This window comes from Haemaphysalis longicornis, unplaced genomic scaffold, assembly GCF_048455015.1.
Source record: "Haemaphysalis longicornis isolate Haplotype H1 unplaced genomic scaffold, Haemaphysalis longicornis Haplotype H1 scaffold_8, whole genome shotgun sequence".
Taxonomy (NCBI): domain Eukaryota; kingdom Metazoa; phylum Arthropoda; class Arachnida; order Ixodida; family Ixodidae; genus Haemaphysalis; species Haemaphysalis longicornis.
In genome coordinates, this window is record NW_027526445.1 from 54,773,360 (window position 1) to 54,800,375 (window position 27,016).

The 27,016-nt window shown below is 48.5% G+C and overlaps 1 long non-coding RNA gene across 1 annotated transcript in view; it reads left to right on the forward strand.

Moving 5' to 3' along the window:
• Window positions 1–1,109: 1,109 nt before the first annotated feature.
• LOC144149125 (uncharacterized) overlaps window positions 1,110–27,016 on the forward strand; it is a 28,426-nt gene continuing 2,519 nt past the window's right edge. Inside the window, exons 1-3 of the long non-coding RNA XR_013318192.1 lie at window positions 1,110–1,246; window positions 9,965–10,176; window positions 24,888–24,969. This is a non-coding gene — a long non-coding RNA (uncharacterized LOC144149125). The remainder of the gene's footprint in view (window positions 1,247–9,964; window positions 10,177–24,887; window positions 24,970–27,016) is intronic.

The window sequence follows — 27,016 nt, forward strand, 5'->3', positions numbered from 1 at the left end:
GTTGGTAGTTGAACTATTACCTCTTTCCCGCGACGCTGGTATTGCCAAGAATATAATATCGGAAAGCCCCATGCCAGGAAATTGTAGCGTAATAGTCTCTCTTTTGCAGTAGATATACGCTTTCCTTTACTGCAGGTATAACCACACTGCACAGCTTCTGGAAGCCAGAACCTTTCCTCTGCAGGCACGCAGAATTTGGTTATGCTATTTAAGAAATTTGAGCGGTCGTTTGAAACCGACGCTTTTTTTTTTTTTGTGGTTAACACGGACATTTTCTAGCTTACTGCATACCGGGCATGATGACGCCGAACACTGGGGCTGTAAAACTATGGCTCCTCATACAACCCACACCCTCAGTTTTTTTATCTACGCTCTATAATTATCTTATGATGAGCTCTTTTCGTCGGGTCGAGCCAACGCATGACTCACACCTATCGAGAAGATTCCCAAAATATTTTTTTCTAATATTGTTAGGCTGCTGCTCTTAAAAATATAAAAAAACAGTTTTCACGTCTTTCATCTGTCTGCAAAAAAAAACAGCTATCAAACTATTCACATTTGCCTAGTTGCTTGCGTTGGGCACGCATGCCAACCATGCTACACAACGACTGTTTCAACAATTTTTCCTCATTGCGAAATACACGGCTACCAGCTTCAAATCAGAGAATTTAGTACCAGAACCAGAGAGAATCAGAGAATCCCGGCGGGGGCAAAAAACTATGAAAAGTGTAGTTTAGTTACAACTTGGGCAAAATTTACTCCTCTTTCGAAGGCACGTCAAATTGTTGAAAAAAAGCAGTATACTTGAATTTTAGTAGGAACAATGGTGAGTTAACCTTCGAGCAGTCCCTTGTGAAATTCAAATGGAAAGTTTAAAATAAGCCAAACAATCGCCATCTAGGACTTGCTTTTCTAATGGATTTCCCAGTGCATGACTGTAAGCTGCCCTCTAAGACAATGCCATATTCATGAAATGAAAAAAAAAAGACACTCGAAAGAGGCAATCTCTTTTCTCCACGTCTACTTTCTCTGTAAATAGCACGGTCAGCGATGCGAGACGGGGGACGTCGAATACAATGAGTACCGCGGCAGTTTATTATAGTCGTAATAGAATGGACAAGGCATGTCCAAGACAAGCCTTAGAATCCCGGAATAAATTCCTTGAGCCTTAGTTTGCTGCGGGTCGTTATACCTGCAACCATGAAACTCCAAGCTGCGTCCTTGTACGTGGTCATATTTGCGGCGGGCAAGTAAAACATTTCTGAATTACCAAAACCTTTCTAACCGCGTCCTGAGAATATGTACATCGAATAATTTATTATCGCTAACATCTACATCCTTTAAGCCACTTCCCCTTTTCGATAACCCCAGTGGAGTGATTTTGGGAAGTTAGCGCTAAGAGCGTTCTGAATTTTTTGTTCCGAACGTTCATTCAATTGGTAATGGTAACAACTGCTTCCTTGCTGGAAAACGTTTTCGAAGCGTTAAGGACGGCCTAATACGGCCGAGTATACCATGGTTAGTGATTTGATTGATTAATAGGAGGTTTAAAGCCCCCACGCTACACTGGCGGTGTGGCGTACCTTAGTGGAGGGCTGGACATTATTTCTGGCCACCTGGGGACCTTTAACGAACGCCAAACTTTCAAACACACGGGTGTTTTTGATTTTTGCCTGCCACGGAAAAGTGGCCGCCGTGGCCTTGAATTCAACGTGCATCCTTATGCTCAGCTACCATGGTCAGTCGAGCTAACGGACTAGAGTACGCGCTCCTGCTGCAGCGCCGATACCACAACGTTGACGCTTACGAAAACGGCTCTAATTTTACCACAAGCGCCCTCGCTATAGGTACCCTTACTGCGCTAAAATGAGGTGCATTAACATGTTGGTATAGGGTGAAAGTGGGTACTTTTGACCAAATCCAAAACAAAGGGACTTCCATGTATCATAGTATTCTGCACCCAACTGTATCAGTATTCTGTATCGTCGAAAAATGAACACTTTCGATCTGTTGACAAGGGAAGGAGTTGTAGTGGTGGTAATATTCTGTTGCCCTCTTGCGAGTCGTGCTCCTTTCAATATTTAATAACGTTTTGATGACAAGGAGGCGCAATATTTACCGTTGCACGCCGGTACAGGTCCCCTATAACCGCGACGTCAGGGCTCATTTAAAAACTAACTTCAAAGAAACTTCATATGAACGAAAATGATTTTAGCCTACGTTTCACAACATCATGATGAAGGATAGCGATTCGTAGAGAACGGAGTACTCAAAAATATACCAATCTGATCACCACCTAGCGCTAATTTCTTGAAAGCCTAGTAATTTAGAGGAAAAAGAAGCGGTTTCTGCATTCTGCGTCCGCAAAATGAATTTGGATTGGCTCTGCTTTCACAAAAGAGAGCGCGATATCTCGTGACTAAAGCAGCAAAACCTCAGCGAGACTAACTACATATTTTTATGTAACGGTCGTAGAATAAGCTTCAAGGTGAGGAACCTGTGCGTTGTTTCGAAGCAAGTTCCGTACGCGCATTATGTGTATTACTATTGTTATAATGTTATTGGCCCACTATTGGTATAATAGTATAGCCGTTAGGTATAATACTTTGCAGTTGTTCAGTTATTCGTTTCGATGTTTTGCTGCCCCTATTGTGGTCATGACGCACTCAAAAAACAATTTTCTTGTGACTCTTCCAATGATTCGGCTCCTAGGGCAGGGTACGTTTTCTAGCTGATGCATTGCATCTTTCGCACTTGACAAAAACAATTTTACGGTTTTCCAAGAAGAATAAAGAAGGGTTGCCCTTCCCCTGCTGAGCTCTGTTACCATGAACTCTTAATTAATGATCTTACTGAGGTAAACAAGATATGTCTAAGTGTGCTCGCTAACGGCTGATATTTTATGAAACCCCCCTTACACTTGATTATTGCAAATCCCTCACCGCACGATCCCAATGACATCCATCAAACTCTGTGTTCGCTTCGGGCAATTCTTTTTAAGAAAGGGGTCTTTTTAGGCTCCCTAACATACACATTTTGCCCTGTCTGTCTGTCTGTCTGTCTGTCTGTCTGTCGGTCTGTCTGTCTGTCTGTCTGTCTGTCTTTCTGTCGGTCTGTCTGTCTGTCCGTCAATTTGGCTACCTGGCCAAAAGTAAATTAATTCTTGAACGAGGAGTTAATACACGCAAAGCATTTGTAAACACCTATATCAGGTGGCAAAGTTAATACTTGTCAACATTGTTGTGCAAAAAAAAAACATTAGGCATTTTTCAGCCAAGACATAAATACACAGGGGTTTTTGCACTGTTTTCTTCCTTCAAAATATACTGGCGTGCTTCATTTTTGTTATAGAAAATAAAATATTCGTTTTAAAAACACTGTTTCGTCCTAGAAAAACAAAAAGCGCTCGCGGCGGCCCCTCGTGGGAGTGGTCAAACTTCAAAAGTAACAAAAGGTTCTAGTAGATGGTGCGAGCAACAGAACCCGGCTAAATTGTGTACTTGAGCAAACCTCCACTATATTTATCATGCATGAGAAGTTAGGCGGGAAGAGAAGGAGTGGCAAGGCAGGGAGAGGACAATCGCCTGTCGGCGAACATTTGTAGCGAAGTGAGTGCATACGTGGTCAATATTGCGCCAACTTTCACCTGCAAAGAAGAACTGTTTTGTGTCTACGGGACGATTGTTGGTTTACCGGTCCCGAGGGGCGTCCCGCATGCGGTGTGCGAAACACTGCTTCGGAATAAATAGGAAAAAATATACAAATTTACTCCTCATGGCGATTGACTAGCAAAATTTCACGTGTTTCAAAAGCAGTACAGAGCAACACAAATTTTAACTGAATACTTCGAGTTCAATAGCAGAAAACTTTAGCGGTAGCGCCAGTTTCCCCAGGGCAAAACCCGTCTATAGCATAGTATACCTGAGTGAGGGGCGGCAATTTTGTTTCATATCACAGAGTGCCGTGGCTAGCTAGCTCTATTTTCAAATATATCCGTGAGTGCGTACGTAACGCCGATCCGGCAGCAGATGTTGCCCACACGAGAGGTAGCCACCACTCTTGTTTCAGTGGTCAGGAAAGGGTAACGAAGAACTGCAACCACAGCACAATGGGCCTCCTTGTTTATCAGTCCCGGATCATCCGCAGATTAACCGTGACGCGATCCGGAGCTAAATTTTTCCATGTACTCCAAAAGGCCTTCCAGTCCGAACGCGGTCCTCGGACTGCCCGCGGACAGCCCAGAAGTGAAAAATTTGGGATTCCCCGTGCATTGAGGGCGTGCCAATAACACATGTGGGACACTGGATGCACGGGAGTCCCGGGGTGGTGTCTTCTGTTTACGAGCTGCTGGTGCAATTTTGGTTGTGTGAGAAAAGTGTGGGTAATTGAATTCAACAAAGCAAAATTCTGGACACGTTGCTTCATACCGCGCTTAAAAAGAAAGGGCGCAGGACACGAGAAAAAGGAACACCGCAGGTCGGGGAAAATCAAGACGACAGCGCGACCTGTTAGAGGCATTTTAATAAGAAAAAAATAGGAGACTTGTTAGCAATCCATGGGTCGTATTAGAGGATTAAGAATATCAGTTTTATTCTGCATAACTTCTTTTCTTCACATTGGCCAGAGTGTGCGCTTGCGCGAGAATCACACATAAATGCCGTGTTTTTTTTTTTTTTTTGTCGAAATGAGTTTGTTTTTAGTCCAGCGGTGTGTGTGTTCGTTTTTCTCCTGTCCTGCGTCATTTTTTGCTGCCTCTTTAAATAAGATCAATTCACTTCACTATCAATCTCTCCCACCTACTCTCCCGCACTAGCCCTCTACTAGAGTGAACTAGAAGTATTGGCGTGAGCGGAACTAGGGGGCGCTGCGAAGCGCACCTCCGTGACGTCGGCTTGGGATTCTCGCATTTGTCGTCTGCTTCACTCAGGCTCGCTCTCCCTGCTGTATCTTGGCGCTCGGTTGACGGCACATGCTTGTCCGCACCAGATTTTGCATCCGCGTAACTTTTATCATAATAATAGACTTAAAATCGCACGCACTAGCTCAAGGCGTGAGATAAAGTACAGTTTTAGATACCGCTACGGAAGAAACATTCCGCCGTCGCCCCATTCCTTGTGAAGCCAGTCCTGTGCGGAGCGCGAAGAGTCGGAGCTGGGCGCCAGCTTCTGGATTCGAACAAAGAGAACAGCCAGCTGCTAGTAACCGACAACAGCGAAAATACAAGACCAACACAAATTGCATGCCTTCGGGGCTGTCGGCTTTGTCAGAGGACAATGCAAACCCCAGTAATCATATGTAAGGTAAAACAGTTTTCGCAACCTTGCCGAACGCTCGAATGTATTTTATCACATCATTTTACGTTGTCATGGCATGAAAGTATGCCGACATGCACTATGTCGCGCAAAAAATGTGGGTTGAGTTTCAAATATCTTAGTATGTACAGGCACGTGCGGGCTTTATAACAGGCTTATAACCAGCATGGAGGTTTATTGAGCAAAACGATTCACGTCTACGGTAAAGGTACAGTAACACTTTGTTCAGACCTGGAGGCATATTTCCGTGCATTTCCCACAGCTATATCTTCCCAATATTCAGATATATGCTTTATACAACTGCACTCTAGAGGAGGAGGAGGATGAGGAGGAGGAGGAGGAGGAGGCGGAGGAGAATCAGGAGGAGGAGGCGAAAACTTTTTTCAACAGTAAAATCGAGCTAATTAGTGGTCCGGGTCCTCAGTCCACGACCACTGATAAAAGTAATTTTGTTCAACTCATAGAACACCATCCCCAGAAGACCAGGATGAGTTCTTTACGCCTGGAAGGGTTGCAAAACAGCACACAGATGCTTGGAAATAGTCATGAGTTTCTATTCATGCACTATATATGCACGTAGTTGCGTTCGTTAGCGAGTATATCAAGGCTTCAACACCGTAATCATGTCATAATTGTTCGGGTTGAGAGTCAGTTCGTTATGATAACGATGGTCACGATAGAAATTCGGGCCACAAAAGCCACCTTTGAGTACACTGGACAACGTTGTCTGGGGCGTGATCACGGTTGCGTAGAACAAACTATCTCATTGTATTTGCATGTGTATAAACAACGTGCGCGTGCGGATGAGCACCTTCTTGCACCCAGACATAAAGAAAGCCAATAAAGACTGAAAAAAAATATCCACACCATTTTTGTGAGGCTCCCAAACATACCCAAACCTACTAATAAGACGTTTGTGACGGTGCAGAAAAATTAATGGGTTGAGTAGAGAAAATGAAAAAAAACGTTCGTCTGATAGAGCTCAACAACAACGAACGAAATAGAAGACATCCGCCTTATTTCCTGCTCTAGGATGCTCTAGGATGCGCGCGTAGGGCCCGCTGCTTGGTACGTAGCATTAAACTGTTGAGTATTCATGAAGCATCTCAAAAATACTGTAGGGAAGCCTACGCATTCTGAATACTTTTCGGTGAGCTCTGAGCGCTGAACCTCGCGAATAAGCTAGAAAGGACGAGTTACACCAGATCTTCTGACCGATGCTCTGAAGAAAGTTGTTCTCTCTCTCCCCACGTGTTGCAAACTTGTGGGGGATACAGCTTGAACATATTCAGATGTGTCAGAAGCTGCCAAAAAAACCTGAATTACTAGAAATACGCTTTTTAATGCAATAAAGCATCAAAGCGGGCGATTTTTAGCACAGGCACTGCTGCCCCTTACAAGCGGAGTCTAGCAGACGACAGCAGCGTGAGTCCAGAAACCTACGTCAGAGCCAGGGGGCGCCACTCAAACATCTCACCGCTAATAGAGTGCTTCAAACCGTAGAGTAATACTACTGACACGTCAAATGGGTCCCTGAATGTGAGGAAAAAAGGGTCGATCCGTTTAGGGGCGCTGCGAACGTTACCCCTCCATCATAGCGCAGCGGGTACAGCACGGGGCTCCTACGCAAAATACCAGGATTCAAATCCCGGCTAAGCAGTACTTCTTTTTTACACAATACCTCATAAGCCTTACAAACGCGCCTAAACTGCACCGTATACAGCGGCTGTGCACAACATTATTGAGTTGGTCTATGTTGTGCGGTTGTTAGTTGTCATTTAAAACAGCCAACTCATAACACACTTTAAAAATGGCTCAAGCGAGAAGAGAAACAAGGACACATACTAACACATCGGCCATGAACTGGATAGAATTACTTCTGCAGCTTCCCTGCCTACAGCAAACACGCACATAACCGGACACACATATTTCAGTGAACCATCGGCGCAGCCATAGGCTATGCATTTGTTCTCGGTTGTTGATACAAAGCGGAAAAAAACTGTAAGGAGGACACGCAGGATGAAGGAAAGGGCCGGTTATAGACGACGGTGGGCCAATAAAGTTTCGTCACCACGATTGAAAGGCTTCAATTGCCAGGGATCCAAGCAAGATCGAACACCTGCTGTTACATCTAAAGCGATAAAAGCTGCACCAAAAAATAACAAAACAATTCTGGTAGTTGTTCATCATTGCTTCAAAGAACTGTCTGCGTGGAAGGTTTTTGAAGTAAATTATCTTATTAAATTAAATGAAACAGGTCTTGTTCCGCCGTAACATTTGCGTGTATTGTTCTTAAGCGCAATACAGCCATGAACGTAGACGGCACATATTTTCGGCAATAACAAAAAAAATAGAAAAATGGACAATTATTGTTTGTGTGACTAAATTATTTAATATTAAGAGCTAATTCAACCAGTATTCCCTGTAACGATTACCCATCTGTACTCGGTGTCGATCGTCTGTAAAGCTGCGCAGCCGTGCGCGCGGTCGTATGTGTGTTCGACTTTGATTTACCGCCTTTGCAACTGACCGACTGACATCTGATCAGGAAAGAAACAACCTTAATGGTCATTGGCACTCTAGATAGTATGAAATATGCCGTTTTTGAGGGTTCTGATCAGCGTGTGCGTTGTATAGTGACTCGGCGCCGTTACGCCGAGTAATTTTTCGGCAAGCTTGCACGAATCGAGAATTTTTCTATGTCGAGATAAGTGGTCCCGGCTAGAAACTAAATGTTTCTAATTTTATTGTGCTGCCTCCGTCGCATTTGTGAAATTGGAAAACTTTACACATAATATGGACGCAGCCTAATGTGGCACATATAGAAACCGTGGCAGATATCGTTTCACAGGAACGGCGTTATCATTAAATTCTGTGTTTTCAAATACAAACCGCGACCTTCATTTGTAAGGGACGTGCATGAATTCAGCTTTGTTACACCTTTAAAAAGGGTATTACGTTTTGCTGCATAATACTACTTGCATGGCCATCTTAATCCCGGCGCACGAAAACAGGTTCTGTTTGGTGTATTTTGTATAGATGTGACGAAAACACAGAAAGGTCACTTCTCGATTTACATATGGGTTAAAATATGTTACCTTTTTTTCCGCAGTAAAATAAAAGGCACGGGCTATCTTGCAGCTCTAAAAGTTTAACCAACTAAAAAAGAAAAAGGCCTGTCTGGGAGGGAGTTATCAACCCAGGTGTTTCGCATAAGAGTCGAGTACTGTATCTGTTGCGCCACCATGGAGGGTTAACACTCGCAGCGCCCGTAAACGTTTCGACCTCTTTTTTTTTTTTTTTGCCCCACTTTTACTACATGGGCCTATGGGGCGTTTGAACCACTCTATCTTCTAGTTCACTCTACCTGTACTATTCCCACCACGCTGTTCTCCCATCCATGTTCGCCAAGGCTAGACACACACAGACAGCTTCACGCAACAGGTTAAGCAGGAATAGGCAAGCCGCGAGGGTAATGTAGCCAGCAAAAACGCTAATCCCTTTACTCCGTGTACACACTGAATAAACCCCCTTCGACCATAAAGGCTTCGCGATCCTGAACCCGCCCGACGAAGTAACGCCACTCCGCATGAAAACAAATCACCGGTTTATTCCGGGAAGACAAAGACGAAAAAACAAAGGCTACTTAGGAGGCAATATTACGAGAGTACAGCAGGCGTGCGCGTTAAGCGCATAAAAAAAACATTGCGGCAGTTGAAGCACAGCTTGTCAAGCAAGTTACGGCATGGTGCGGTACCCTAACGACGACGCCTTCAGTCACTTGTGCCGACGTCGGGTTAAGGGCGTCCACCGCGGACCATGCTTGCTCATCGCTATCCGGGCTTCATGGTTGTGGCTCGCTGCCCACCGTCGACCCCGTCCGCCACCCGTGGCCACCGCTGCTCTCGTGTGTGCCCCGGTGCGCGCTCCCCCGTACGCTCACATGACAGCCGCTTTTCCGAGCCATTAGGTCCAGTTGCGTATGTGCCAGCTTGACGCGCACTAGGCCCCCCTGTGTTCACAGCACGCTCACTATGCACAGTGACCCGCACGCGCGGGACACAGGGCACGTAGGGGATCACGCGCCCACAACACCTACACTGCGAGGCCAAGTAGTGACTGCCTCAATGCATTCATCGGTGCGCGGTAGTACATCCCGCTACCCCTCGCGTTATTAAAGCGTCAATAGTTTAATGGTAATCACGTCAAGCACGTGTTTTTGTACGCCTACCATTAGCAATTTGGCATAAGAATGATAATTTGTAGAGATCCCGTGTCCAACGCACAATACGTGGGCTCCATTCCAACAAGTACCTCTGCAAGGGCTCGTATCCCGTTCTGTTAAATTTTGCCTTTCCCCACCCACCGCCTACGATTGTACTCAATGTAATAGTGAAAAAACTTTTCCATTTCATTACATTCCAATACAATCAAAATTTTCGCTCGCCAGCGTAGATTCGCTGCTGGCAAGCTGCAGCTTGCCACGAATCGCTTTAGAATTATACCATCAGCGTCGGCAAACTAGCATCTTGTGAATCCGGCCTACACCACTATTATACACGTTCTTGAGAATGTTTTTATTGTCATCAGATTATCTGTTCTCAAATATTCCTTCATTAGAGAAAATACTCGCGTACTTTTTTGCAATGCAGGCTTCAACGAATGCTTCGGGCAGTACACAAGAAGTTACGCGTCTTCCAATAGGCTTCCAGTGGATTTATATAGTCTAGACGGCAATGGACTTCGACTTATGCCAGCGCAACCCCCCAAGTATGACGTCGGTTACATAACAAGCAGGGGAATGTGGCTGCCAACCTGGGCATGGAGATACCTTCGACCAGAACTAAACTCAAGGATTTGTGGGGTAAGTCCTTAGCGCCTGTATTATGTTCACCTACACTCAATTTTTTTCCCCGTGTCTGAGCGGGGTTAAACCATGGTTGTCGTGACAAAGATAAGTTACCGCACAGACAACCCGTAGTGAACGCGCACACAATTGCACGGCAAGACAATACACACACGCATCTGGTCGCAGTCGACGCTAACGAGTAATCTTAACGATCAGTAAGGCAATGAAATCACCCTAATGGCCGTGTAACGACGAGACTCGGCTATATTATCATCAGCCTGTCTACGGCCACTGCATCGCAAAAGCCTCTACCATAGATATCTAATCTGGTCCTGTGTAACTGCGACCTAATAATCTCCGTAAACTTATTAATCTCGTCTGCCCACCCAGCTTTCTGCCGCCCTTGACTTCTCTAGGGTTCCACTCTGTTCCCCTAATAACTTACTAACGGCTCTCTTTATTGGATGAAAGCAGAGAGTTTTGCCGGCATTTTCCCGCCTACATGCTACTCTGCGGGGATGGGGAGATGGGAGTAAAGGCGCTAAAAGAAGTATGGCAGAAGAAAGCGAAAAAAAGAAGAGATAAAAGAAAAAGTGAACACGAAGCTTTGCGTGGTTACGTAAAAGTCCGCACGATATCACAGGTAAAGTTCTAATTGTCTCTGCGACGCCGATTCCGTGTAAATAGTCAAATAAGGCAACCAACACTTTTCTCTGGAACGATGAAGAGGGCCAGGGCCCAAGGTTATCTTGACTTAGCACTAGATGCCCTTCCCACGCCCACCTTTTCTTATGTTCTACTAATTTGTCCGTGACACGCGTTTGTTCCCTGTCCCACACAGCTGTCTTTTTGTCCCTTAAAGGGGCCCTGAAAGGCGTTTTGAGCACACTAAATGAACTAGCGCAATGGTTAGATTGGGTCGTCAACGTCATCTGTGCCAAGTATTACTCTTTTACGCGCAGCGGAAAGCTCACACTTTTGTTGCAAAGTTTGTCGCTTTTTAAAGACGATAGTCTTTCTTGGGATACTTAAACCCAGAAATTTTGGTCTGTCTGTATGTCTGTGTGTCTGTATGTCTGTCCGTCTGTCTGTCTGTGACTCGATTCAGCCAGCCGGCCAAAGCAAAACAATGCCTGCGCAATAGTCTTATATAGTCAGAGCTAAACCTACCCGTCTTGGTCCGGTGTAATGTTCATACGTGTCAACATTGTTGAAGAAGAACAAGACATTACGCAAATATGAGACGACAAATCAATACAGAAGTGATATTTGCAGTGTTCCTTTATAAAAATTCAAACATGCTTGACTTTTGCGAAATTAAATACTTAATCAACTGCAGAAAAAGAATTCACTCCGCCGTCGCCTGCTGTCGCCAGCACCACTATAGCTTCTGGCGCCATTTTAAGAAATCAACCGGCAACAGTTACGCAAGGTTCCACTAGATAGTTTCCATGTTCTGCTTGCAACGCACGCGGAGTAGAGAAACGCGGTTCTATAAACGTCAAAGTAGGGTGCCTCGATTAACGCGCGTCTTCGCCGTACGGCAGCGTTCGCATCGAGACACCCGGTTTGAAGCAGTGGAACGCGGGAAATTTAAAATGATTTAGGCAAACCTTTGGTGTCTTTACCTTGGGAGGAGCGCGACGCAAGAGGAACAACATGAGAGGTGAGTGGTAAAGCGAAGGGAGGCATTTACTTGGCAAAAGTGGATAAAGACTATCGTCTTTTGACGACATTTGCAACGAAAGGAGCAGATACGCGGCCAATTTTTTCTCACCCTTTCCTTCGTGTTTTTGGACGCCGCCATCTTCACATGTCTACATCATCGATTCCCAGATGTTCGTCATGAGCTAGACATCCTGCTATTGGGCGGCTTTTTCACGCACTTCCGGCAAAGAGATGATTCGTCTGCTCAGCGTCGGCTCGCCGGCTGATGTGCCAGCGGAGTGGAGTGCCGAAGTGCTTGGACATTTTACGACAAACGAAACAAGTGTAAACAAACGCTTAACCGTTTGTATTGAATGCAACACGGCCATAACACATGGATATTCTCTTACCTGAGTACGTTCCATAAAGAAAGCGTTGAAGCCCCGTGGCACTTCTTTCGTGCAATCGCAGAGAGCGCCCTGAGCCGAATGCCCGGGTTTGACGCATACATTTTATTCTACTTCAAAACAATCCAGAGATGGGTTTCGAACGAACACAACGTCACAACATGCGTTGCAAGTCTGAACCGCGATTGAAAGACGATGGGTTGCCTCCTCCTGCCCGTCGTAACTTCGGCACTCACCTCGCGCGCGGTTTGCGGGGACGAACAGCAAGTCACTTAACGCACAAGCCGAGATGGCTTTTAGCCACGCACACTGCACATACCCCATGCGAAGTTGAGTCGTACGTCGCTCGAGAAAGATAACCCAGACCATGGGAAGCACTATCCACCCGCAGAAGCACAACGTCGCATTGCATCGCGAAACAAAGACGTCCACAACACACACACACCATCGCCTCCTGTAATGTCAAACGCATCTCGCACTTCCCAATGGGAGTGGGTGGTACGCCTGCAGTGCCCACATGTCGCGAGGTGGGGCCCCGAGCTGAACCGGGAACACGCAACTGTAACTGAGTTCTACAGTGGTTTGTGCCTTGTTGTCAAGGCAACCGATGTTTGAGATTCTCAAAGAAGCGGCGCTCGCTCCAGCGCTAGAAAGCTCAGAGCCGCGGTGGAGCATGCTTTGCCAACGTTGCCGCTCTCCACCACGCGTCGCCCCAAGCTGAACTGGTCACATGATTGAAGGGTTTTGTGCACGGGTTCTGTATCGATTTAAAATATCTTTTTCACATGCCGCCGGCAGGAATTACGACCGCCGCAAAATAAGACCCGGCACCAGCGGGGCCACATCTGATACGGCACTTTTTGGATAAACAGTTTCGGTGCATCAAAGGGAACGAGCGCACGATCTTCCCCGTACGGCTGCGAGTTCGCCGCCGATAAAAAGTCACGTGCCACCGATAGCAACTGCACCAACGAACACCGCGAAAGGGCAAGGCCAGGCCGCCGCACACATGCGGCCAGATTTTTCGTTGGTTTTCCAGCCTTGAGCGAAGTGCGGGATTCATGGTGTCAACAAAGCTTGCCCGTAGCAGACGACGTAGCAGCGCAATAGCGGAAGTACGTCACCGCTGCGGAGCGCAGCATCATGGGAGGCAAAGCTCGCGCGCCGTCAACAGCGGAGAGTAAGTCGAAAGGAGGAGGAAACGCGGAGCGACGATAATGCGCGGTTTTTGATTTACGATTTCTCAGCTAATACTCATCGCTTTAACAAAATTCTTGCGGGAGGAGATTGCAAATACATTGCTTTATTTGGGTACATGTACATCCATGCATCGGCGGAAGGTATTTCAGGACCCCTTTAACGTTACACCTATCAATTTCCGTTCCATTCCTGGCTGAGTCGTCCTCAATTTATATCGAACCATTTTAGTGAGCATCCAAGCTTCTTCCACGTGGGTGAGGGCCGCTAACATTGAGTTGTTATACACTTTTCTCTTCAGGGACAACAGCGGGCTCCGATTCATTATCTGAGAATGCTTTCTCAATGCTTTCGCTTTCCGAATGAGAATGCTTTCCCCACCTAGTCAAACTGTGGCGCTCTCCAGAGGCTATTGACCGTTACTTTAGTTTTCTATGTGTTAATTTTGACGCCCACGATTATACTCTCCTTGTCCATTGCGGTAATCATGCTTTGTAAATCCTCGCCCGATTTACTTAGCCAGGCATTATAATCAGCAAATCTGAGGTTACTGAGGTTCTCTTCATTAACCCTTACGCCCACCTGTTTCCCATCCAATTTTCTAAACAATTCTTGTAAACTCGCTGTGAATAACATTGAAGAGATTGTGTCTCCTTGTATGACACCCTTCCTTATAGGTATTTTACTGGCCTCCCTATGGAGGACTATGGTTAATGTGCACCCATTGTAGATATCCTTCAGTATTGTAGCGTTATGCTTGTCTAGACTCTGATTCCACAATGCCAACATGGCGGCAGAGGTTTAGACCGAGTCAAATGCTTTCTCATAAAATATTACTGCTATATACAGGGGTTGAGTATACTTCGCGCCTTTTTCTATCACCTGGATGGTCGTGTGAATTTAGCGTAATGCTGAAGAGCCTTACAAAATCCTGCTTGTTAATGAGGTTGACTGAAATCAAAAGTGGGAGAAATTACTTTTGCAATTACCTTGGTAAGTGCCTTGTAGACGACAGACAGTAAGCCAATCGGCCCGTAATTTTTCAAGTCCCTCATGTAACCTTTCTTATGAATTGGGATGATATTCGTGTTCTTCCAAGATTCCGGTTCACTCACGGTCATAAGGATTGCATATACACGCTTGCCAGCTTATCTAGTGCAACTGGCCCACCATCCTCAAGGAGGTGAGCTGTTATTTTATCCTCAATGGGTACTTTGCCCCGGGCATTTATTTCAAAGCTTTATTTATATCTTCTGTCGTTACTAGTGGGACGACTAGCTCCTTCGAACTACTTCGTCGTTTATTGTTAATCTGGATGTCACAGCAACTGTACAGTTCTCTAAATTGCTTCTCTGCTACAATAGCTATTTTATCCCTATTTGTGATGACAATGCCTTGGTTGGCTTTACGTGGATACTGTTGAGAAATAAAGAAGCGCAGGCAGGGGTGACAGAAGGAGGAGAGGAAAAGGAGGATCGGGGGGCGCTCACTGCCTCGCTAATCAACTCGATCACCAGATTGCAAGTAGACGCTGGTCTTCTTTCGCTACACATTTTCTGGTGCCGAAACCCGGGAACCGCGCATGAGCGGATCGACGTTCGACGGCGCAGCGGCTCCGAGGCCCGCAAGGCTTGGATACCTTCGTACTGCTTTATCCTGGAAGGCTTGCCCTTTCCCGCCCCCCCTTTCGGCTCGTGCCCAAGCCCGCCCTTGTCTTCTAGGTATTCTAAACCCTAGCGCCTTGCTTCATCGACTGGTGCCATGGACGCTCTTCGTATTAGCCGAGGTGTCCTGCCAGCGACCGTCTACGGGACCATGACAGTCCTCGACGCCTTGCTGCGGAGCCAGGTTGCAACGGCCTTTGACAGACAAAATGTCCTCGACCTCATCTTGCATGACCCGGTGAGCCTTCACAGACTCGACGCTCAAGTTCAGGAGAACCTGAAGGATGAAGAATTTGATGCTGACGTTTTGTAAGCGATCGATTACGGCAAGCGTATCTGCGCCCTACGAACCCAAGTACGCTTCTCAGCGAGCCAAGACTCTTCCGCTAATCCCGTCCTTCAACCCCATGAGGCCCTGTTTACTACCCGTATCGCAACCTCGACTATTTGCTCTCTTCCCGAGTAGGCCACCCGTCACGTGCCACCCGTCCGGGAAATGACTGGTGCGCCGGTAGTAGAACAGGACAACGACGACGGAGGCGCTGCGGCCTTTCAGGACGCCAAGCAAGACCCCGAGGGGGCTCAGCCCGGGAGAGCGGCGCCAGCGACCACCCAACCCTGGTGTTGCCGTGATTGCCGTTGTGGAGAAATCGCAGGGACCCTGCCGGGACCTCGCCGTCGCTGACGCGGCTATCGTTTCTCAGACAACGAGACTTCTGCTTTGGACCTGGAGCCGTTTAAGTGGCCCCAGACGGACGCTGGTGTCATAGACGCAATTCTCACTTCGAAGACGGCAATACAGCTCTTCCACAACGCTCGCATCGATGACTCGACTTCCGCTCTGGACACGTCTGACCAACCCTGCCTTGAACTTGGAATCAGCTACAGTCGAACACGGATATATCGAACACGGGTATACCAAATTATTGTCTATATCGAACTCATAAATTATCCCCTTGAAAATTCTGTGTAAAAGTATAGGAATTCATACGCTTATATCGAACCGTATTTTTCCCGACATTGGGTATATCGAACGCCGCGCGAGTTGGAAGGTGCTCTTCGGCGGTCGCTGCACTCCCGGTTGAGGTTGAGGAGTATGGGGAGGAATGCGCGGGCATGGCGAAGACTGGCTCGTGCAACTAATCCCCCCTACCGGAACGAATTTGCGCTTGCCCAGTAGGACCCCGCTACCGGCCGCCGTAGCGTTAGCGGACCGAGCCCGGCATGCTAAATCTCTCTAGGCACACGAGCCCGAACGCTCGAAAAATATGACAGTGCGAGGTAGGGATGCCCCGACTGCGCACGTCCTTTTTTTTTTTTTTTTCGGCTGCGTACGTTCCCCGGCTTGCCGAAAAAGAGTTCTCTCTCTCTGGGTCTGTCTTCCCCCGATGTCGTCTCGGGAAAGGGAAGAGGGAATGAAGGCGCTGGCGGCCTCCTCCTTCTTTTGCATTTTGCTGCTGTTGCTGCTGTTTGGCGAGTTGTCCCGCACTTTTCGGAGATGACTGTTTCTCTCGGAGATGACCATCGCGAGCGCTTTGTTGGAGTCCGTTCAGAGAGCCTTAGAATGGTTACCTTCAAAGTTCTTGTGGTACGTGCGCGCTGTTCTTCTTTTGCGTGCGTGTTGTGCAAAGGCGCAGCGTGCTGCTGGAATTTTCTAGTTGTGCAGCCTCGAGAATATCGAGACCAGCGTCTTTATTTCATTTCCAGGACGAAGAAGCAGGCCAAGATGAGCGATTTTTTTTTCACGGAAATAAACTGTCCTGTTGCGTCGTGAGTGCGGAATTAGTTGTCATTCTTGAATGCGACGACCGGTAAGTGACCGTCCGCCATTCAGAGCCCATATTTTTTATATCGAATTTTTCATATATCGAACTAATTCGCGATCCCCTTGGAGTTCGATATATCCGTGTTCGACTGTATTCGACTCCCGCTTTGCAGGCGTCCCCGCGGTCCTGTTGCGACCATTTCGTTGGCATCGCAGCTCTCGTTTCTGCGACATTTCAGCAGTCCTGCTACGATTGGAAGAAAATTTTGTTGGACCCGGCAACAAAAACGGGATTCGCGCAGAAGGTGGACTCGCTTCAGGGGATAACGAAAAGCCTGCTTCTCCGGCGTTCCGTGAGCGAGCTTAGACGCCGGAAGCGAGCTTCGTCCGTTCTAGTCCAGGCCCCGTGGGGAGGCATCCTCGTGGCGGAGCAGAACACAGGCTTCGATGGTGACTACCCCTTCTTCAACAAGCACAAGTCGATGCTGGACGCGCTTTTCTGCGCTATTTTCGCAGAGAAACAGGATGAAACAGGTTCGCAGAGAAACAGGATGTGTTGCTGGAACCCAGCAATTACTTCACGGAAGGCGAATAAGACGTGGGCGCAACGGCAATGCCACTACGCTCGCCGCATGATCTCTGCACAATTGACCCTCCACATCAGCTCTCCCCATTCGATCCCGGTGGTCGCCTTGACAGAGCTGTTTACAGAAATCGACGGCACCGAGATGCCCAGCCTAATGCTCCACTGGATCCCCGAGCCAGCCTGCAAGCATCGCTTCTGTGAAATCGTGCACCGCTACGGAAGTCGAAAAACTGGTCGTAGTGGGGCACGTACTTCGCCACTGCCCGTCCTGCTGCCAGCTAGCAGACTTATTCCACACAGTCTGGAACTGCCCTATAATTTGGCAACAGAACACCTACCAAACCTCTAGAGAGTCCTGGGATTTAGCACTGTCTAGCTCGGACCTTTCGACACAGCGTGAGCTGCTTGAGAGAGCCAAGCTGGGAGCCTTTGCTACTGGAGTCCTGGAAATAGGACTTCACCCATAACTCTTTCCACATTCCCGTCTCCCTATTTTCAAATAAAGTTTACTCTCTCTCTCTCTCTCTCTCTCTCTCTCTCTCTCTCTCTCTCTCTCTCTCTCTCTCTCTCTCTCTCTCTCTCTCTCTCTCTCTCTAGCTCCCAACGAACTTGGCGGCGGCGGGAGTGTGTTGAGGAATAAAGCGCAGGCAGGGGGCGTCAGTAGGAGGAGAGGAGGAGGAGGATCGGGTGGTGCTCACTGCCTCGCTAATCGACTCGATCACCACATTGCAAGCAGACGCTGGTCTTCTTTCGCTACAGATACATCTAGTTGTTCCCATGCCTTGACGCCAATTCACTGCTATCAGCCTGCCTCGGTTCTTTACAGCATGCGCAATCATCTCCTTATTATACTTCTGTGTGTCAGCTGTCTTACACTTATTGATTAACTTGGAAAAATTCCACCAGTTCTATTCTGTCAGCTGGGGTGGAGACTGTCGTGATTTGCCGTTTCCGAATTGAATCTTTCGTCTCCTGCGAATGTTTACCAGTATCATGTTTACCAATCTTACCTGCCACTTACATTGCACACTCTCTGATAATGCATGTAAGATTGCCGCTCGCTTTCTGTGTTGTAAACTGCTTCTTCGGTTAGAGATATCGCTTCTGCAGCGCAATCCTAAATTCTTCAACTTTCCGTCTTACGGTTGGCTCATTTATCGGTTTCATGTTACGGTCCCTCCTCAAATCTAGCCTCATTCGAGATCTTACCACACGGTGGTCACTACGCCTCACACTTCAAAGCACTTCCACATCCTGCACGACGCCAGGGTTATCGCATAGTATGAAGTCCATTTCATTTTTATGCTCCCTATTAGGGCCCTTCTACGTTCACTTCCGGTTCTGCCCTTCGCAGAAGAAGGTATACATGATGCGTAGATTATTTCCCTCGGCGAATTCAACTAATCTGTTCCCTTTGTTATTCCTGCAACCCACACCCTAATTTCCAACTGCCTTTTTTTACTCTGCTTCTTGCCTCCTTTAGCATTCAAGTCTCCCATAACTACGGTATAGGCTGTCTTTATTTTAGCCGTTGCCGATTCTACATCTTCTCAGGAGCGTTCAACCACCTTGTCGTCAGGGCAAGATGTAGGTGCGTTTACCTGTACCACATTGAACAGAGGCGATGTGAACAGTGTAAGGTAGTAAAGATGTGTAATCAATGTGTGCAAGGCAACCATTAAAAAAATTACATCATCTTCCCGTACGGGAACCCTGAGTAGTATGCGAAGCAGCCATGGGGTGGATTCAAGTGCCCATTAGATTTCCTTTCGCCGTTTTCGTTAGGTCGAGGTACGTAGCTACCGTTATATTTACCGTTTGGTTTCTATGGTAACTACCACACTTTTCACTTACCGAAATTACGAAATCGGAAATTGCGTTGACCCCATGGCTGTTCCGCATACTACTCAGGGTTCCCCTACGGAAAGATGGTGTAATTTTATAGGAGGGGGTGGGGGTGTTAGAGTGGATAGGCGAAAAAGAGAGAGAAACAGAGGCGTTGTACGTGGTATGAATTTGTCTTTATTTAAGCATTACCGTCATCATGTTCAACGTAGGTGACGTCGAGCTGTGGTTGGCGTTCCGCTTTAATTATGACCGCCTTATGGTCTGTAAAATGTAAAGTCAAGGGCTGTTGTAGTGGATGAACCCCAAAGTTGCTGAAGATGAGGTCGATGCACGTTCCCCGGATGGTTGTGGGCTGTTCTAATCACGGCCCGCCGAGACTCACCGACGCGCGCTGCCGCCGACGACGATGAAACGTCGAAAGTGCGTGAAGCGTGCTAGTCTCGTGCCGGCCCAGGAAGACACCGACAACACTGTACCTTCAGGAGCCCTTAAAGGGGAAGCGTGCTCGTCTCGTGCCGGCCCAGGAAGACCACGGCAACACCAGGAGCCATTGAAGGGTAAGGCACACCGGGCGCACAGCAAGCAGAGCATGCGCAGTGGGGATGTGAACGGCGCAACAACGACAACGACAAGGGAGGCACACAGCCCCGAGCATGAGATGCTTCGTATCTAAACACCCGCGCCGGAAGCCCCGCATAGAGCGTTGTCGTCGGAGGCGGGTACCATACTGTTAACTACACTGCCAGTTTTTAGATGCGAAGCATCTCATGGTCAGGGCTATGTCTCTCCCTTGTTGTTGCGCCGTCCATACCCCCACTGCGCATGCTCGGCTTGCTGAACGCCCGGTTGTGTCTTACCCTTTAATGGCTCCTGAAGCGACAGTGTTGCCGGTGTCTTCCTGGGCCAGCACGAGGCGAGCACACTGCCCCTTTAAGGGCTCCTGGAGCGACAGTGTTGCCGTTGTCTTTCTGGGCCGGCACGAGACGAGCACGTTTCACGCGGCTTCGACGTTTCATCGTCGTCGGCGGCAGCGCGCGTCGGTGAGTCTCGGCGAGCCGTGATTAGAACAGCCCACAACCATTAGGGGAAAGTGCATCGACCTCATCTTCAGCAACTTTAGGGTTCATCTACTACAACAGCCCTTGACTTTACATTTCACAGACCAAAAGGCGGTCATAATCAAAGCGGAACGCCAACCACAGCTCGACGTCACCTAAGTTGAACATGATGATGATAATGCCTAAATAAAGGCAAACTCATACCACGTACAACGTCTCTCTCTCTCTCTCTCTTTAATGCCTCTCCACTCTAGCACCCCCCTCCGATAAAATTACACCATCTTCCTGTAGGCTGTGTAGCAGCTCAGCCGCGGCAACCGAGGGAGCTCGTGCCGCCGGAGGAGTGCACCGCGTGTCTGCAGATCCTCTCCCGAGCCGCGAGCCACGAGGCACGAGTCACGAGTCACGCGGCTGGCAGTTGGAATCCAGACACCGAGCCGACAGCACCGAGCTCGACTCTGCCACGCAGGATTAGCACCGGCGCCATGGCTCACCCGTCTCCGCCGCTGTTCGCCTTCTGCTAACCTCTCGGCCCTCCTCAATAAATGAAGGCGGGACCTCTTCTCACGCCCCCTTAATAATTGGTGACCCGGAAAACGAGCCCGCACCGCAGTTGAAGGCGTTCACGGCAACGGTCTCAGCGGCATCACCAACGCTACGTCAGCGTTGCGATCGCGCTGTAGGACACGTCAGCCATGGCTTTACCGCGCCGGTCTGGATTCCCAAGCTCATTCGTCCAGCCGTCCAACCTCACGCTTCCAGGACTACAGGAGTTTTACGAGAAAGACCCTCCTGTGTGGTTCGCGCTGCTTGAGAGCCATTTTTTCATCCTAGGCATCACCAAGCAGGCGCCGCGCTACAACATCGCCAGCAAGGCTGTCCCAGAGCGCGTCGTGGCACAACTTCGGCTGCCGCTGCAAAGCCGCAAAGCCACCACGATGTGTACAACGACTTCAAAAAGGCAGTCCTTGCTCATTTCGGCTGGACCAGCCCTTTTCATCGTCAGCAAACTTATCCTGCCGCAACAGCCCCAGGACCATCAACTGCCACAGCGGAGACGCCACGTTCAGTTCCGTCCTCCGCATCGCAAGAACACACTGTGGCCTCACCTGACGCCGATACGCATCTGACTGCAATTCACGCCCACGGAGCCGTCGATACCACCACGAAGCTCAACAGTTTCGGTGCGCTTTTTCGTGCTGTGGATGATAAGACTGATGTTTCTAGGCCCAGTCCCTACCTGCAACTACAGCCGTTTTCCGCCAAAGATATCGAGGTATGGCTGGCTCAGGCCGAAGTATTTTTCGCCGTCAACGGCATTAGCAGTGACGTTGCTAAGTGCAAACTGGTTATTCGAGCCCTGCCAACCGTCTACCTGTCCACCGTTCGCGACAAGCTGCTCACAGCTCCGTCTGTCCAGTACTCACTGCTGAAGCAAGCGGTTCTCTCGCCCTACCACATCCAGCACCATACCTCAGTACATGGGCCGGCGATCTCGTCCTCGCCTAGCACCCCAGAAGCCGTTACTACCCGTAACGACGTACCTGTGGATTCTCCATGTCTCGACCTCGTCATACTAGTGAGTCAGACATGTGTGCCCAAGTGTGTCTCGGCCCCATCCTCGACTGCGACCGCTTGGGAGTTTATGCCATCTAAGCTCTCACCACACGGACAAACAACCAAGCCAGGTTCGGTACCCTTCTCACAACTGGGATCCGACAACAAGCCCAGTGCGTCCCTCACTTTTGGCTGCGCCCCTTCGCCGACGTCGGAAACATCGCCATCAGTTCTGTGCTCCGCATCGCCTGCTGATACCTTGATCCCAACGCCAACTGGGAACCACGCCCGGGACGCTGACCACTCGGCGCTGATGCACCAGGACGTGTGACGTCCTCCACCCAAGAGAGAGGGCTTTTATGTTCTGCCATTTCGAATTCGAGGGATCGCAAATCACCGCAACCAACAAGCAGCCCGTCGCCAGCTCCACCTCAGCAGTCAGAGGCAGCTGGTGGGTCAGACCTTCTGGAAGGCAAGCCCTACGCCCAGAAATCAGACGCGACTATCGTGCCTGTAAGAACGATGGCCAGGACTGCGCCCCAGCTGCCAATCGGTCACCGTCAACAATGACCGCCGGCACGAGGCTACAATCAGCAGTGTCAACATAAACGCCGGACCAAACGGTACCACCTAGGACACGGCGGTCAAACAAAGGCCCTCCATTCCGAACGTCCTAAACTCGCAGCTCGAGTGAAGGTTTCCCGAGGTCCCCCGCGGCGTGTTCCCAGATCAGAAGCCTCCTACCATTGGTCCAACAACGGCTCGGCCACCAAACAGCCTCGTTTTCTCCCCCTAGAACCATCCGAGCTTCTGTGCAGCATCCCGCCAAATCAGAACAGTCTACTTTCTCTTTGTCCTCGACTCGCGCTGCGCCCTCTCACTCGTCCACCACTGAGCACCTTGGGACGACCACCCGAAATAGTGGCTAACCACCGGGCAGCTCCGCTTCCACGGCGAGATCAGGACTGGACACAACTTGTAAATAGTGTACAGCTTGCTGTTCCCCTCCCTCCGGACTGTGACTGAAACGAACTTGTATATAGAGTGTACAGTGCACATAGGACATTTGTTGTAGTCAATATTTTGTTCATTTTTGTTCGTTTTCTCGCGTCTCACCACCGCGAGCCCACTGGAGGCGGGGTAGATGTAGCAGCTCAGCCGCGGCAGCCGAGGGAGCTCGTGCCGCCGGAGGAGTGCACCGCGTGCCTGGAGATCCTCTCCCGAGCCGCGAGCCACGAGGCACGAGTCACGAGTCACGCGGCGGGCAGTTGGAATCCAGACACTCAGCCGACAGCACCGAGCTCGACTCTGCCACGCAGGATTAGCACCGGCGCCACGGCTCTCCCGTCTCCGCCGCTGTTCGCCTTCTGCTAACCTCTCGGCCCTCCTCAATAAATAAAGGCGGGACCTCTTCTCACGCCCCCTTCAGAAGCTTATGGTCGAGCCTGTTTCCTCCCTTGTTGTTGCGCCGTCCACACCTCCACTGTGCATGCGCCTCTCTCCTCCGTTCTCCTCCTCACCGCCGCATAAACCAGGTGTGCACACGCGTTGCGCGCTACTCCACTGCGCATGCGCGTCTCTCCTCCATTCGCCTCCACACCCTACCCACGCGTCTCCTTACTCTAACACCACACACCAACTCTACTCACACTACTTACTTCAACTCTACTTACACACCAACCAACCCCACTGCTGCTCCGCATCCTCCTCAGGGTTCCCCCCACGGGAAGATTGTGAAATTTTTCGCTCTACCCTAACAATACTTGTTGAAAATAAGAGGGTAGTTTTGATTTCGAACCCTCCCACTGACGCATTGATAGCGTATACGTTTGCAGTGGAACAAGATTGTTGTGAGCTTTGAGTTGGCAACTCTTTTGTATACAGTTACATGCTGTCAGTATTGTTCCTCGCAACAATAATACGTAAATCGCATTTACAACTCAATCCGTAAAATTGAATTGCCCCTGAAAATACAAACATAAACTTGGGTCATTGGTGCTTCCAAATACTTACCCGTTAAGGAAACAGATGCGTTCTGGCTTACATTCTCCCCGGGATATGCTGAGCGGCGCAAGCTGCAATGTTGCGACCTCAATGCAAATATGACGCCCAGCAAGAAAAAGCATTGTGGTGAAGCCAGCTTTAAAGGAACGCCCGAGATTTCCCCCGATGCACAAGATTCATGAACGGGACACGTTTATTACTCGCGTACAAAAACGTGCTTTTTGGGGTGGCGTTGGACAGCGGCTGAGAACGAAGTACAGCTTATGATAGCCGTGGACCTGTCCACGAATGCTGCCAACTCTCGTCGAGTAAGGTGTTAGGCGGACGGATTTGAGCACTTCCTTACCCACCTGACGCCAATCCACTACTAAGGGGGTCGGACGTCGCTTGATTATGCATTCACCCAGCGAGAAATAATGTTCTTGAATACACCTGACCAAGAAGAGGCTTTGTCTTGCCGTCGCCTTATCCTAATTGTTATGGTGTCATCTTGAAACACTTCGCGCCGCAGTCGGATGCCTGCTTTAAGTAAATCAGAATTGAAGTGCTTTATTTACTTTTCTTCGAATTCACAAGATAACCTCTTAGCCGTAAACACCTAATTCATGCCGCCGTAATTCTAAAACAATTGTCTTATTTTTGTTGTTTTCCTAATAAAATGACGGACTCATCTATGAACATAATTTTTGTACTTAATAAACGCCTCTCCAGTTACTGAAGTGACAAAGACACCTGTGAGCTTATGCACTCCATACCTCCTCATATGCACTAACTAGTGACTTTTTGGAGGCGTACAGGCAAATAGGCAAATGCTTTACTTTACGCCATCGTGCAATTTCGCGAACGTACAGAATTGTACTTTACCAATCCCTTTACGTTTCAACTTCATCAAATCGAATATACAGGCCGGACGTCGATGTCATTCAACCGGTTTGTTCAACTGTGTTCTTCATCAATTTCGATTTGCTTTCTTTGCTTTCTTCTTTTTTACAGCAACAGATTTGTCCCCCAGGTTACACTTGTGGACGAAAAAGAGTTTCCTGTTTATCATATCCGTGTACATACCACAAGTGGTGTAAGTTTTTTTGCTCGTTTTACGGATTTTACTAGATTTCTTTTAGAGTGCTTAACGGGCGAGAAAGTTACAAGAGCCCTTAAGCACTGATCTCAAGTAATATGAGAATGCATGAGCATCACTTCTTTAACAGTTGTAAAAGGGTATGTGCGGCGATGTTCGGTTCCAACATAGGTACACGACAAACACTTGCTGTGCAATTCAGAAGGTTGAATAAACATGTTGATACGCCCCGCCCCGCCCAGTCCAGTTGTAAGGTACTAAACTATATACAGTTGTAAGGTACCAAACCGCCCTTATTTATGGAAAAAAGGCCGTGGGAGGTTGTATAGCAAATATTCTACAGTAAAATTTAGGGATCTCCCAAATTTTTGCATTGCTGGGGCTTGAACACACGTCGTTGCGCCAAACTTTGTGGCTATGAGGCCGAACAGAGGGCACTTTACCAGTTGCTCAAAACAATAGAAGCAGTGTTAGAAGTGAACTGGTAGGTGGCGCTCGGTTCGCCTACGAAAAGTCGGGCTTGTACACACAGGGGAATTTAATCTCACATACGTGTGGGTGGGTAAATTTGCGTCACTGGGAATGGGATCGGTTGAACGGACCACGGGCCTTGCCCCGCCCGCTCTCATAGTCACCGGTCAAGCCCCTTGAGTGGCTATTTGATAAGTTGGAATTGGCATGATGACGGGGAAACTTAGTTGGAAAGGGGAATGGGCATTGGATTCTCCAGAAGCAGTCGTCGTCATTGGCCAATCTCTTGTAATAGATAGGTGAGAATGGTTATTGGATATGTTGTGCCGGCCAAATGAGAATTAGTCCTCCGGCAGGCATTTCTCACGGCTGCTGTTATCGCCATCGGCCAATTACCATATGTGGGTATGTAGGGCCTAGAATTCTTCTTAAAATTATTTGGATGGATCTTGCAATACACGTAGTTCCGCTTGCGCGTTCGCAGTGCCTGCACTACGTGTGCAGCAGATGTTCCGATTGTCACACAGAACATCCTCGACAACTGCTGAACTCTGTGCCATTGTGGAGGCTGTCAAGTTTATTGCCACAAGGCAGCAAAGTGCTAGGTGGGTTGTCTGCTCAGACTCTAAGCCAGCACTTCTGCTCCTATCAAATGTTCAGGCCAGAAACGGGTACCGAATAATGACCCTTACGATTGCTGAACATCTTCAAGCAGCCCGTGATAAAGGGCATGTCGTAGACTTCCAATGGGTACCCAGCCACAGTGGCCTAAAAGGCAACGAGGCAGCCGACAGACTCACCAAACAGGGGCACGACGACGGCGACGAGCTCACCGTTCCTCTCCTCGCTGATGATATAAGGAGCATCATATGGAAACTAAGTGAGCAACGGTCTGCAGAGGCGTGGTTTGATGAAGACACGAATCGGTCATTGCTGTACGCAATAGACCCAGCCTTACAGTTCCGTGTGAATGTGGAGCTGTCACGAAATGTAGAAACTCTGCTTCAGCGTTTGCGACTCGGGGTGGCTTATACAAAGTCGTTTTTGTACCGAATTCACTGTGCAACCTCACCATCCTGCGCATGCGGAGCGCCCGAGGAAGATGTTTCCCACGTGATGCTAGACTGCCCATTATACTCACGGCAAAGACGTGAACTTTTACACAAACTCCCATTAGAGAACCGTCGTGTGGTGTGTTTAGAATCTTTACTGGGACCATGGCCTGATGCGGGGCTTCAAAATAAGGTTGTTCGTGCCCTGAATGTGTTTTTTACCTCAACAGGAATAGTGACAAAGTATAAGGTGACATATTAGATTTTTGTCGTGACTCAGTGACCACCAACCCAGGAGGACATTTTACAGACAACTTTTAGTACTCACAAAAGTGTGGTGCACAGTGGAATAGTATAGCCTGGTCTATGACCCTGTATTGGGGAAATGGAGTAGCCGGGAGCAGACCCGCTTCCAACCTCTCCACTCAATAAACCACTTAAACCACCACCACTTTAACGAAGAGAGTAGAGACGAGCGCACCAGCGTCAAACTCATTGTGCTTGCGGCGCCGAATACGAGT